This window comes from Ricinus communis, unplaced genomic scaffold, assembly GCF_019578655.1.
Source record: "Ricinus communis isolate WT05 ecotype wild-type unplaced genomic scaffold, ASM1957865v1 Ctg23, whole genome shotgun sequence".
Taxonomy (NCBI): Eukaryota; Viridiplantae; Streptophyta; class Magnoliopsida; order Malpighiales; family Euphorbiaceae; genus Ricinus; species Ricinus communis.
Window position 1 is genome coordinate 2501 of NW_025963457.1, and position 12500 is coordinate 15000.

General features: G+C 30.3%; 1 non-coding gene and 2 pseudogenes across 1 annotated transcript; 1 reads left to right on the forward strand and 2 right to left on the reverse strand.

Annotated features, from left to right (window-relative positions):
• LOC125368919 overlaps nt 1–740 on the reverse strand; it is a 3177-nt pseudogene extending 2437 nt beyond the window's left edge.
• Nucleotides 741–5043: 4303 nt separating this feature from the next.
• TRNAY-GUA lies at nt 5044–5127 on the reverse strand. The gene has a single exon. It is a non-coding gene; the product is annotated as a tRNA-Tyr (tRNA).
• Nucleotides 5128–8884: 3757 nt separating this feature from the next.
• On the forward strand, nt 8885–11939 carry LOC125368929 (annotated as a pseudogene).
• Nucleotides 11940–12500: the final 561 nt, after the last annotated feature.

Consider the following 12500-nt stretch of genomic DNA (forward strand, 5'->3'; position numbering starts at 1 on the left):
CTTTGTAATTCCTTACATAAGGATTCAGAAAATACCGGATCTCCGCCTACACAAGTAAATTGTTGATAAAACTCCAAAATGGCATTTTCCTTTGACCCAATTTTTTTTTTCCTTATCATTCAGGAAAGATAAGAAAATTTCAGGGTAGCGCACATTCTCTAAAATTTCTCTTAGATTCAAACCCATAGCGGATAATAGAACTAGAATAGATATTTTCTGTTTCCTACTTACACGAGCCCATATCCTTGCTTTTCTATCAATCTCTAATTCTACTCGCCCCCAATCTGATATTATGGTGCCGGTATAGACCGAAATTCCGTTATGATCCAATTCTGACCGGTAATAGATACCGGGACTTTGCAATATTTGATTGATCACAATTCTGTATATTCCATTTATTATAAAAGTTCCTAGGAATTCATTAGAGGAATGTTTCCAATAAAAATAGTTTGTTCTTGCATATCCCTACTAGTTTTCCAAATTAATCCCATGGATATATATAATTCAGAAGAATATGTAAGTGATTCATATACAGCATCTCCTTCTTTTATCAACGGTTCTACTAATTGATATGTTTCCACAAATAATTGAAATTCAATTTCTTGATCTGTATCTTCAATTTTTGGAAACTTATAAAGTTCTTCCGTTAAGCCCTGATCAATGAACCTACAAAATCCTTCAAATTGTATCTGATTCAATCCAGGTATTGTAGACATTCCCCATTTCCCATCCCTGAGCATTTTGAATTTCCTGTTTATTAAAAAATTCCATTATTGTATTGGATCGTTCTTCATCTCAAATTATATGGATCGATCTAGCAATGATGGAATTTATATTCTGTTTACAGAATCACATAAAATTTTATCTATCTCCATAGATATGGAATGTATGAAATACGTATGAACGGAGGAATAAAGAGAAGTTTATACCCAAATTCGAATTTGCAACAGAGACAGCTGGAAAAGAATTGAGAAATTCCACTTACCTTAGACTTATGAAATTTTGTATAGAATAGCAAAACAAAAAGTGATTCAATTTCTACCATTATTATGATATTACATATTCCAATACGCTTGGATACCAATTTCCAATACGCTTGGATACCAATAAAATAACTGAATTCGGGATTAAATCTTCGATGAGAGAAAACCAATAATCCGAAACAATATAAAGTTGATTTTTTGATTTTTTTTTTAGCACTTAGCTTTTTCGCGGATTTCATTGTTTAGTTCAAAAAAATTTGCATAGAAGAGAGATTTTTTTATATCTTTTTTTTAATCGAGTTCATATAATACGATTGAAGTGCATAACATAAAACAAACATAAGAAGGCTTATTAAACATATGCGGGCATAACTATAGCTATCCCATAAATTATAGCCATCTATACTATATATACGTCTCTCCCTTTACTGCAGTTCTATTTTGACAGCGTATGTCATGTTTCATCAAAATTTATATTCCATTTCTCATTGAATAGAAATTTTCCTATAGGAATCATAGACGGATAAGATAGATATCCGCATAAAATTTTATGTTCTAGGCTTCATATATACTCATAATTGTTGTTATAATTGAAACTGAGAAGAATTTTTTTTATTGAAAAGAATCAATACGGATTGGTTACGTATCAATTTTTATTTTCTTATATCATTAGGATTAGAGAAATACAATTTTCGATTGAAATCCAAGAATCGTTTATGAATTCACAGTTAATAGTTAATGGTTCCAATTTGTCCTTAATTTTGAGTTTGTGACTGAAAATTGACTTTCATTCCCAATAGATAATAGAAAAATTTAGATAGTGTGTGTTTTGAGATACTATACAAAATAAATGGAAAAGATAGATCCAATCCAAAAAGAAAAAGAAACTCCTCCTCTAAAAATAAAAAAAGCAAAAAAAAGGGTGGGAATATTTTCGTCTATTTTGTGTTGCCTTTGGCGGCATGGCCGAGTGGTAAGGTGGGGACTGCAAACTTTTCCCAGTTCAAACTGGTGTCGCCTGATCAACAAAAACGCAAAATATCTTATTCCCTTTTTGCTGATATAACTTATCAAATTTGCCCCAACAGAAGTACGCGGAGGAAAAGGCTTCTTGATACTGATACTTCCCAGGGTATTGCTGGCTATTTTGTTTGTACTAAAATTGTACTAAACATTTTTCGATTCTACTATCAATCTTATAAGAATAAGATAAGAACTTTGAATTAATTGGATTTTTGGATTTTTTCATCACTATATTGAACAGAATCTTTTTTTGACTCTGTGCCAACAATTCTACTATTATTAGTGAACAATAATGGAAAAATTCATTCATATTCATAGAGATAGAGGACATAATTCACATGGATATAGTAAGTCTCGCTTGGGCTGCTTTAATGGTAGTCTTTACATTTTCCCTTCGCCTCGTAGTATGGGAAGAAGTGGACTTTAGGGTATTACTAATTGAGTTGAGAAATCAAACTCTATCGCTTGTTTTATAGATCGTTCTGCAAAGATTAAAGATTTTTGAATTTATTAATTAATAATTAAATTGAATATTGATTATTTAATTCAATTTCTAATTTCTTCCAAATTTAGAAATTGAATTAAAAATATCTTCATATCTTCATTTCCAAAGTATATTGATTCGAGCGAAGTAATGTATTCTATGAATAATATATGAATAATAGCCTTTAATCATAATCAAACAAATATTTCAATGATTCTCGTGTTCATATTTCGAAAGGAAAGGGAATACAAACGATAGGAAATTTATTCCAACCCAATTCTTCCTAAATTTCTATTTCGGTAAACTGGTTCTTACCAGAATTATATATGAACAATGAGGAAGAACAGAACCCCCCCTTTTTTGTCTTTTTCTGTTCAAAGAGAAACGAAAGCAGTTCTTTTATTAGTTATTAAAAGTGATTAAATTAAGTGAATTTTTATGGGAAATAAGATAGACATAGTGGTTCTCCAATGAGATACTACGCATACTAAGATATTTTCTTGCTTAGTGCTTAGTTTAGTATTTGTTTTATTATTTTAGAGAAATTGATTTGTGCTATACCTTATTGATTTGACTCATTTCATATTATGATTCAAAGGTTCAAAATCGGCAGGGTTTACTAATCCTTTCGCTGAAATCTGAAAAGTTTTTTATAAAGTTTTTTATAGAATTCCTTTTGATTGATTTTATTGTTTCGGTACATGGTAGGATTCATATTTTAAATAATCAGAAATCTAGGAATTAGAATCCTAAAAGTAAGAGTAAGAGCTGCCTTCGAGCATTAATTGGAATCAACACAAATCAAATAGATGAAGAAATAGAATTGGGACGTTATGGACATTCCATATAGATAATTGATATCTAGACATATGAATATGAGATGATATTATAGATATAGATTAATTTATATCTAGATTAAGCCTATATCTTTATATAGTACAACTGTATACACTAGAATAAATGGATAGTATGATAGAAAGAAATAGATTTCTCATCATACTATCGGATCTCATAGAATACTGCTAATTCTAGTCTGCTCATTTCATTTAAGACTCAAAAAGGAACTTTTCATTTTTTTCTTCAATCATTGATAAGAACTAAGAAGTCAAAGAAGTCAAGTTTCATTCAAATTAATCACTTTGACTAACCGTTTTACGTAAATTATAAGTAAAAAGCAGTAGGAACTAGAATGAACAGGGCAGTAGCAATAAACGCAAGAATATTTACTTCCATAATCTCATCGTTTCTTTTTCTTTACTTCGTAATAACTCGGGATTTAATCCCATAGAGATAATAAATAAAAATCTTTCGCCTCTAAATTCAATGGGATGAATTCCATCTCGATGATATCGAGTCTGATCAATATCATGAATAACAATATCTGAGTTATCAAATCGATTCATCGTCGAGAATTGAATAGTATAACATAGAAAGATCGTTTATCCATACTGAATTCAAAAATGGCTGGATTCTTGATTCAATTGATAATTTTTTTTCCATTACTTTCTTTTTTTTATTTGATATTTATTTTATTAATATCCCCATTCTTTGGTAATGGAATGCATAGAATATATTAAAAATAAAAACTTCAGTGCGCAATTTGAATGAGATAGATTGTTTCAAATTCAAATTTGTAATTGAGATTACACAAAATCGGAGCCAAAAAAAGAGACTTTTCAGATAAAGATTAAAAGGATTCTATCAAAGCAATTAAATTGATTTTGTATCGTACATACATACATACAAATAAATAAAAATTCCATTTGTGTATGCGTTACCGGAAAAGATATGGTACTTGATTCGATTTCATTATATGGGTCGGGAGTAATCAAAAACCAAACTCAGTATAGTATCTTTTGAATCTTGGATATAACGTTACCAATAATTGTACTAATCCACATATGTCCCTACCAATCAGTACTGGTTGAAAAATGAAAATTCCTGTATTTGTATTTACTTAGATGAGAAATGTAAAACGAAAAGAAAATAAATGGTCCCTTGGGAATGAAATTATGTTATTTGTCCCCTTCGCAGAAAAGGGAAAGATGAATTAATGTATTTTTATTAGATTATTGGATTTGGATCCGTCGGGACTGACGGGGCTCGAACCCGCAGCTTCCGGCCTTGATAGGGCGGTGCTCTGACCACTTGAACTACAATCCCGGAAATGCAATACAAGAAAGTGTACAGCATATATATTCTTATGATTTCATTCATACCCTTCTATTTACTATTTAAATTTTACTATTTCGGTTTTAGACTGGAATCACCGCGTTGTATATAACAGAAACGGGGGTAGTATATTGATATCCACATGGATATGCACTTTAGTGCTAAAAGGGATAGGGAGTACTAGTCAGCTTTTCGTTATTTCAAAATCTGAATCTAGATCATTAGCAAGATCAGAATTTATGAGAAAAAAACTAAATAAAATAAAGCAAATCAAATAAAGAACAGGTAAAGATATATCCGAAATTATGACTTTTTTTTTCTGTATCAGGCATTTCGAGAGAACAAAGGGGTTATATCATTCATGGCGGATCAGTGAATTATTGGGCCGAGCTGGATTTGAACCAGCGTAGACATATTGCCAACGAATTTACAGTCCGTCCCCATTAACCGCTCGGGCATCGACCCAGGAAGAATCAATTCCAGACTTATTAAGAATCCATGATCAACTTCCTTTCGTAATACCCTACCCCAGGGGAAGTCGGAATCCCCGCTGCCTCCTTGAAAGAGAGATGTCCTGAACCACTAGACGATGGGGCGCATTTGCCCGACCACCAGCATACTATGCTCATAGTATGAACAGTTTTTGAAATTGTCAATATAACGAAATGGTATGACTAGATTCGAAGAATCTTTCCGCCCTTCATGATTCGATAGAATTTTGTGATTCTTATATTCGCCATTATCCATTCTAAGAATAATCAATAATTCTAAGAATATTAAATAGAATTAATTTAATAAATAAATATTAAATATAAATAAAATAAATAGAATTAAATTAATAAGAATTAATAATAAGAATTAATAAATTAATATAAAATAAATAGAAAATAAAATAGAAAAAATTAATAATTAATATATAAATATAATAAATATAAATAGAATGAATTTAGAAAGAATGAATTTAGAATTCATAATTCTATTAATATTAGTAATATAATAGAATTAATTATTAATATTATATATTAATATTATATATATATTTTGAATTTAGTACAAATTGAATATTTAATAAAAACAAAATAGAAAAAAAAAAAATAGAAATAATACGAAAGATTCTTTCAACGGGTCTGCCAGAAAACCAGAAAATAGGGTTAAACCTTACTTCTTCGCTTTCGTTCATTAATTCACTCATTGTTAAGATAAATAGGCATATCTCTCTCACACTAAACCAGTAATTTAACAAATGAGAAATCTGGGAAGAGGGATAGGCATCAACAAGTTATCCAATTTGATTTTAAGAATTTGGTTGAGGGACAAATAGAATCTTTTCATCAGCGATTCGATGAAATATCTTGGATCTATGTTGAATTGCTAAATACATGTATCAATCAAGCGAATTTCGGTGGTGAGGTTCGGCCTTGATAAATTCATTACATTGATATTTATATTTATCAAATTCAATATCAATAAACTCTTTTTACCTATATTCACTAGTTTAGTCTAAACTCACTAGGTAAATCAAACCTTTCGCTTATAAATGAACTACTATGAATCTACTTCCTATACTTAGTATGTATAATATACTTATTCTAATTTATATTAGTTTCTATTAGAATTTATGAATTTAGAATAGAATTCTAAATTAGAATAATAATATTCCATGTTTAGAATAATCTAATTTTTCTAATATCTAATAATAGTATTAAAAATAATGTTATTATTTTATATTTTAGATTAAAATATTTATTTATTTTATTTATTTAATATTTATTTATTTAAATAATATAAATAATATTTATTTATTTAAATAAATATTTATTTATTATAATATTTATTATAATTTATTATATATATTATATATTTATTATTCTAATTATATATATTTATTATTATAATTTTATTTTTATTATTATAATTTATTATATATTATATATATATATTTATTATTATATTATATTAATATTATATTTATTTATATTATATTTATTTATATTATATTTATAATTTATTTATATTATATTATATTTATTTATATTATATTTTATTTTTATTATAATATATAATAATTATAATATTTATTTAATCTTTATTATAATTTAATATTAATAATTTATTATATATAAATATATAATATTTATTAGAATATTATATATATTCTAATTTTATATATTAGATTAGAATTATATTCTAATTTCATTCTATATATTAGATTCTAAATTTATATATAATTATATATATATTAGATTCTAATTTATATATATATATTAGATATTAGAATTATATTCTAATTTAATAAATTGAATATTAAATAAATATAATATTAATATTATAATATAATAATATAAATATATATTAATATTAAAATATTAATATATTAATATAAATATATTCAAATATATTAAAATATTAAAATCAAATATTAATATTATTATATTAAAATCAAATATTAATATTATTATATTAAAATCAAATTATTATATTAAAATATATTAAAATATTTAAATAATATTAAAATATTAAAATAGATTTATAGATTTACTTTATTTATTTACTTATTTTTTTTTCTATAGATCTATCTTATCCACATAGTAGCTCATTCAGGAATTGAATCAAACGGGCCCTTTTAACTCAGTGGTAGAGTAACGCCATGGTAAGGCGTAAGTCATCGGTTCAAATCCGATAAGGGTTTTGGCCTTTTTTCTTTTTAATTTTAATAAAAAGAAATAAAAAGAAAAACCTGCGATAATATTCCTATTTGATAATATTTCTATTTGAAGAGGGAATAGAAATATTGTTGATATTTGTCATAAAAAAAGTAAGAAACTCTAGAATTTAAATTAATTCTAAAATGGAAATTAGAAATTTTTGAAAATTAACATTATACATTATAATAAGTTATACCATATCAATACTCTATTAAAACTCTATTAAACGAATATTATAATGATTTTTATAATGATTTTGTATATAAATTTTACCATATAAAATATAAAATAGAGTAATAGTAATAGAGTATATTTTGATTATATTCTATTTCATATAGTTAGAAAATATTCATTTTAATTTATATTAAAAATATATTCTATAATTATATAATTATAGAATATATTATAGAATATAGTTATAAAGTTGAACATTTGTTTATTATATTAAACAGAATAATGAGAAATTGGCTCTTAAATCGCAAAATTTTCTTATTTTCCATTATTCTATTCCAATCAAATCAATTCTAAAGATTATATTAGAAATCAATAAAAGAAAAGTAAGTGGACCTAACTTATTGCATCATAACTATATCTACTATTCTGATAGTAAAATTCGATATAGATGAAATTGAAACAGTAGCTCTGCTTTTCTTCCTTTCATATTTCGTTTTGGACTCCAAAAATCTGTCGATATTTCTGATTAAATCTTCTTGCTCCTAGTTATTCTATAGGAATAAATAACTATTTCCTCCTCCATAGAAAAGTTTATTCGAAGTCATAACATAAGACATAGAAGATACTTTTAAATATCTTTCTTTGATTCCAGGACACAAAATCAATTTATATTGCTATTTATAGGTATATAGGATTTATATAATAAGATTGATATATCTATCAGATCATGGCTTCCTGTACCAAATATTTTGGTATCGATACATACAATATTTTTATTCCGACAATGTAATGTAGAATAGGTGTGAGAAAAATACTTTCATTTTTAAATCCTTTCATTTAAAGTTTTCTATTTATTTAATATTGTATTGAATTTAATAATAGGAAAATTCATTCTTCTTCTGACAGATATAAAGTCAAGTAAATAAAAACTATTCGAAGCGTCTTTCTTGCTTTGACCTACAAAATATTCTGGTTTTTTTTTATTTATTTTATCTGATTTCTTTTTATTTTATCTGAAGTAAAAAGAAATATAACAAAAATGGCAAAAAGAAAATATAAGAAAGTTGGCGAGAAAGAATAAAATATAAAATAATAAAATATAGGATACTGTAACAGTTTAATGCATATAGAAATTAGAAGAATACGTAAAAATATTGATTTTTAGAAATCTTACGAACAAGATCCAAGAATAAGATTAGTTTGATAGAATGAGAGAAATAAGTCTGAGGATCCACTAGTAAGGAGAGGGGGATCACTTGTTCCTTGAACAGTGCTTTTAAAAATTCATCTATCTGATTGATTTGATGAGTCATAAAAATTCATGGTTCATATGGTTATTAAGACTATAAAAAGAATAACTGAATTGAATTCATGAATTTACCTAAGTCAGGTTATGGACCGATAAAGAATTTTTTTCTTCGAAACCCATTAGAAATTAGAAAGGGCAGTGTACAAGAAATCAAATCATACATAAATGATAGAAGCTTCAAAGGCCCTGAAAATGCTATGAGGTGTTCGGAAATGGTTGAAGTAGTTGAATAGGAGGATCACTATGACTATAGCCCTTGGTAAATTTACCAAAGACGAAAATGATTTATTTGATATTATGGATGACTGGTTACGGAGGGACCGTTTCGTTTTTGTAGGTTGGTCCGGTCTATTGCTCTTTCCTTGTGCCTATTTCGCCGTAGGGGGTTGGTTCACAGGTACAACCTTTGTAACCTCATGGTATACCCACGGATTGGCCAGTTCCTATTTGAAGGTTGCAACTTCTTAACCGCCGCAGTTTCTACTCCTGCTAATAGTTTAGCACATTCTTTGTTATTACTATGGGGTCCTGAAGCACAAGGAGATTTTACTCGTTGGTGTCAATTAGGTGGTTTGTGGACTTTTGTTGCTCTCCACGGTGCTTTCGGGCTAATAGGTTTTATGTTACGTCAATTTGAACTTGTTGATCTGTGCAATTGCGACCTTATAATGCAATCGCATTCTCTGGTCCAATTGCTGTTTTTGTTTCTGTATTCCTGATTTATCCACTAGGTCAGTCTGGTTGGTTTTTGCGCCTAGTTTTGGTGTAGCAGCTATATTTCGATTCATCCTCTTTTCCAAGGGTTTCATAACTGGACGCTGAACCCATTTCATATGATGGGAGTTGCTGGCGTATTGGGCGCTGCTCTGCTGTGCGCTATTCATGGTGCTACTGTAGAAAATACTTTATTTGAAGATGGTGATGGTGCAAATACATTCCGTGCTTTTAACCCAACTCAAGCTGAAGAAACTTATTCAATGGTCACCGCTAACCGCTTTTGGTCTCAAATCTTTGGGGTTGCTTTTTCCAATAAACGTTGGTTACATTTCTTTATGTTATTTGTACCCGTAACCGGTTTATGGATGAGCGCTCTTGGAGTAGTCGGTCTGGCTCTGAATCTACGTGCCTATGACTTCGTTTCTCAGGAAATTCGTGCAGCGGAAGATCCTGAATTTGAGACTTTCTACACTAAAAATATTCTCTTAAACGAAGGTATTCGGGCTTGGATGGCGGCTCAAGATCAGCCTCATGAAAACCTTATATTCCCTGAGGAGGTTCTACCACGTGGAAACGCTCTTTAATGGAACTTTATCTTTAGCCGGTCGTGACCAAGAAACCACCGGTTTCGCTTGGTGGGCTGGGAATGCCCGACTTATCAATTTATCCGGTAAACTACTGGGAGCCCATGTAGCCCATGCTGGATTAATCGTATTCTGGGCCGGAGCAATGAACCTATTCGAAGTGGCTCATTTCGTACCAGAGAAGCCAATGTATGAACAAGGATTAATTTTACTTCCCCACCTAGCTACTCTAGGTTGGGGGGTAGGCCCTGGTGGGGAAGTTATAGACACCTTTCCATACTTTGTATCTGGCGTACTTCACTTAATTTCCTCCGCAGTATTGGGCTTTGGCGGTATTTATCATGCACTTCTGGGTCCTGAGACTCTTGAAGAATCTTTTCCATTTTTTGGTTATGTATGGAAAGATAGAAATAAAATGACAACAATTTTAGGTATTCACTTAATCTTGCTAGGTATAGGTGCTTTTCTTCTAGTATTCAAGGCTCTTTATTTTGGGGCGTATATGATACCTGGGCTCCTGGGGGGAGATGTAAGAAAATTACTAACTTAACCCTTAGCCCAAGTGTTATTTTCGGTTATTTACTAAAATCCCTTTTGGAGGAGAAGGATGGATTGTTAGTGTGGACGATTTGGAAGATATAATTGAGGGCATGTATGGTTAGGTTCCATTTGTATACTGGGTGGAATCTGGCATATCTTAACCAAACCCTTTGCATGGGCTCGCCGTGCACTTGTATGGTCTGGAGAGGCTTACTTGTCTTATAGTTTAGGTGCTTTATCCGTTTTTGGTTTCATTGCTTGTTGCTTTGTCTGGTTCAATAATACCGCTTACCCTAGTGAGTTTTACGGGCCTACTGGACCAGAAGCTTCTCAAGCTCAAGCTTTTACTTTTCTAGTTCGAGATCAACGTCTTGGGGCTAACGTGGATCTGCTCAAGGACCTACCGGGTTAGGTAAATATTTAATGCGTTCGCCTACCGGAGAAGTTATTTTTGGAGGCGAAACTATGCGTTTTTGGGATCTGCGTGCTCCTTGGTTAGAACCTCTAAGAGGTCCAAATGGTTTGGACTTGAGTAGGTTGAAAAAAGACATACAACCTTGGCAAGAACGCCGTTCCGCAGAATATATGACCCACGCGCCTTTAGGTTCGTTAAATTCTGTAGGTGGCGTAGCTACCGAAATCAATGCAGTCAATTATGTCTCTCCTAGAAGTTGGTTAGCTACCTCTCATTTTGTTCTAGGGTTCTTCCTATTCGTAGGTCATTTATGGCACGCGGGAAGGGCTCGTGCAGCTGCAGCAGGATTTGAAAAGGGAATTGATCGTGATTTTGAACCCGTTCTTTCCATGACTCCTCTTAACTAACTGAGACAAGAGATCCAATAGTTAAATCGATCTTAAAAAGTATTCCTTTTTCCTTTCTTTTCAATTCATTTAGATCTAATCTATTTTTTTCTGGCTCGGCTATCCCATCTAGCCGAGCCATTTACATTTATGATACTGGGCCGGTCAAAACCAATAAAGACATAAATCTATTCATCGAGAAAAGGAGAGAGGGATTTGAACCCTCGATAGTTCGCAAAGAACTATACCGGTTTTCAAGACCGGAGCTATCAACCACTCGGCCATCTCTCCGAAAGATAATTTCTATTTTACTATTTTATTTTTATTCTGCCGAATAGAATAGAACACGGCCATCGGAGTTGATACCATCACTGTACTATAGAAAGATATTTGGAGAAAGATATTTGGTGTAAGTCGATAAGTCTATTTATCTATCTGTAATATAGAGATAGATGCAGGATCTAGCATGACCATTTGTGAAGTAAAATGACTCTTGACCCCATAAAATGGGCATAAAATGGGAAAGGGTGGTTATAAGTCATATAGAATCAATGGATTCATGGCACAATCCCCCATGATGCATTTTTTTACAATTTTTTTTGACTGATAGAGGGATCAAATGGTATAGTTCTTTTGTTGGTAGCTTGGAGGATTAAACACACTATTGCTTCCAAATTGGCTGTTTTGCATTAATTGTTACTTCATCAATCTTATTGATTAGTGTACCCGTTGTTTTTCTTCTCCTGATGGTTGGTCGAGTAATAAAATGTTGTATTTCCGGTACATCATTATGGATTGGATTAGTTTTTTGGTAGGTATCCTTAATTCTCTCATCTCTTGAACCTAGTTGTTTCAGATACAAAATGAAATGAAAATGACCCCCCCCCGAATCCTTTCCGGGTTGCGAAACACATTAAAATTCAATATAAGCCTAAGTTCCGAAAATGCAAAATACAAATAAAGAAAACAAAAATTAAAGGAGGGGTCAAATCAAACTTTTTTGTAATT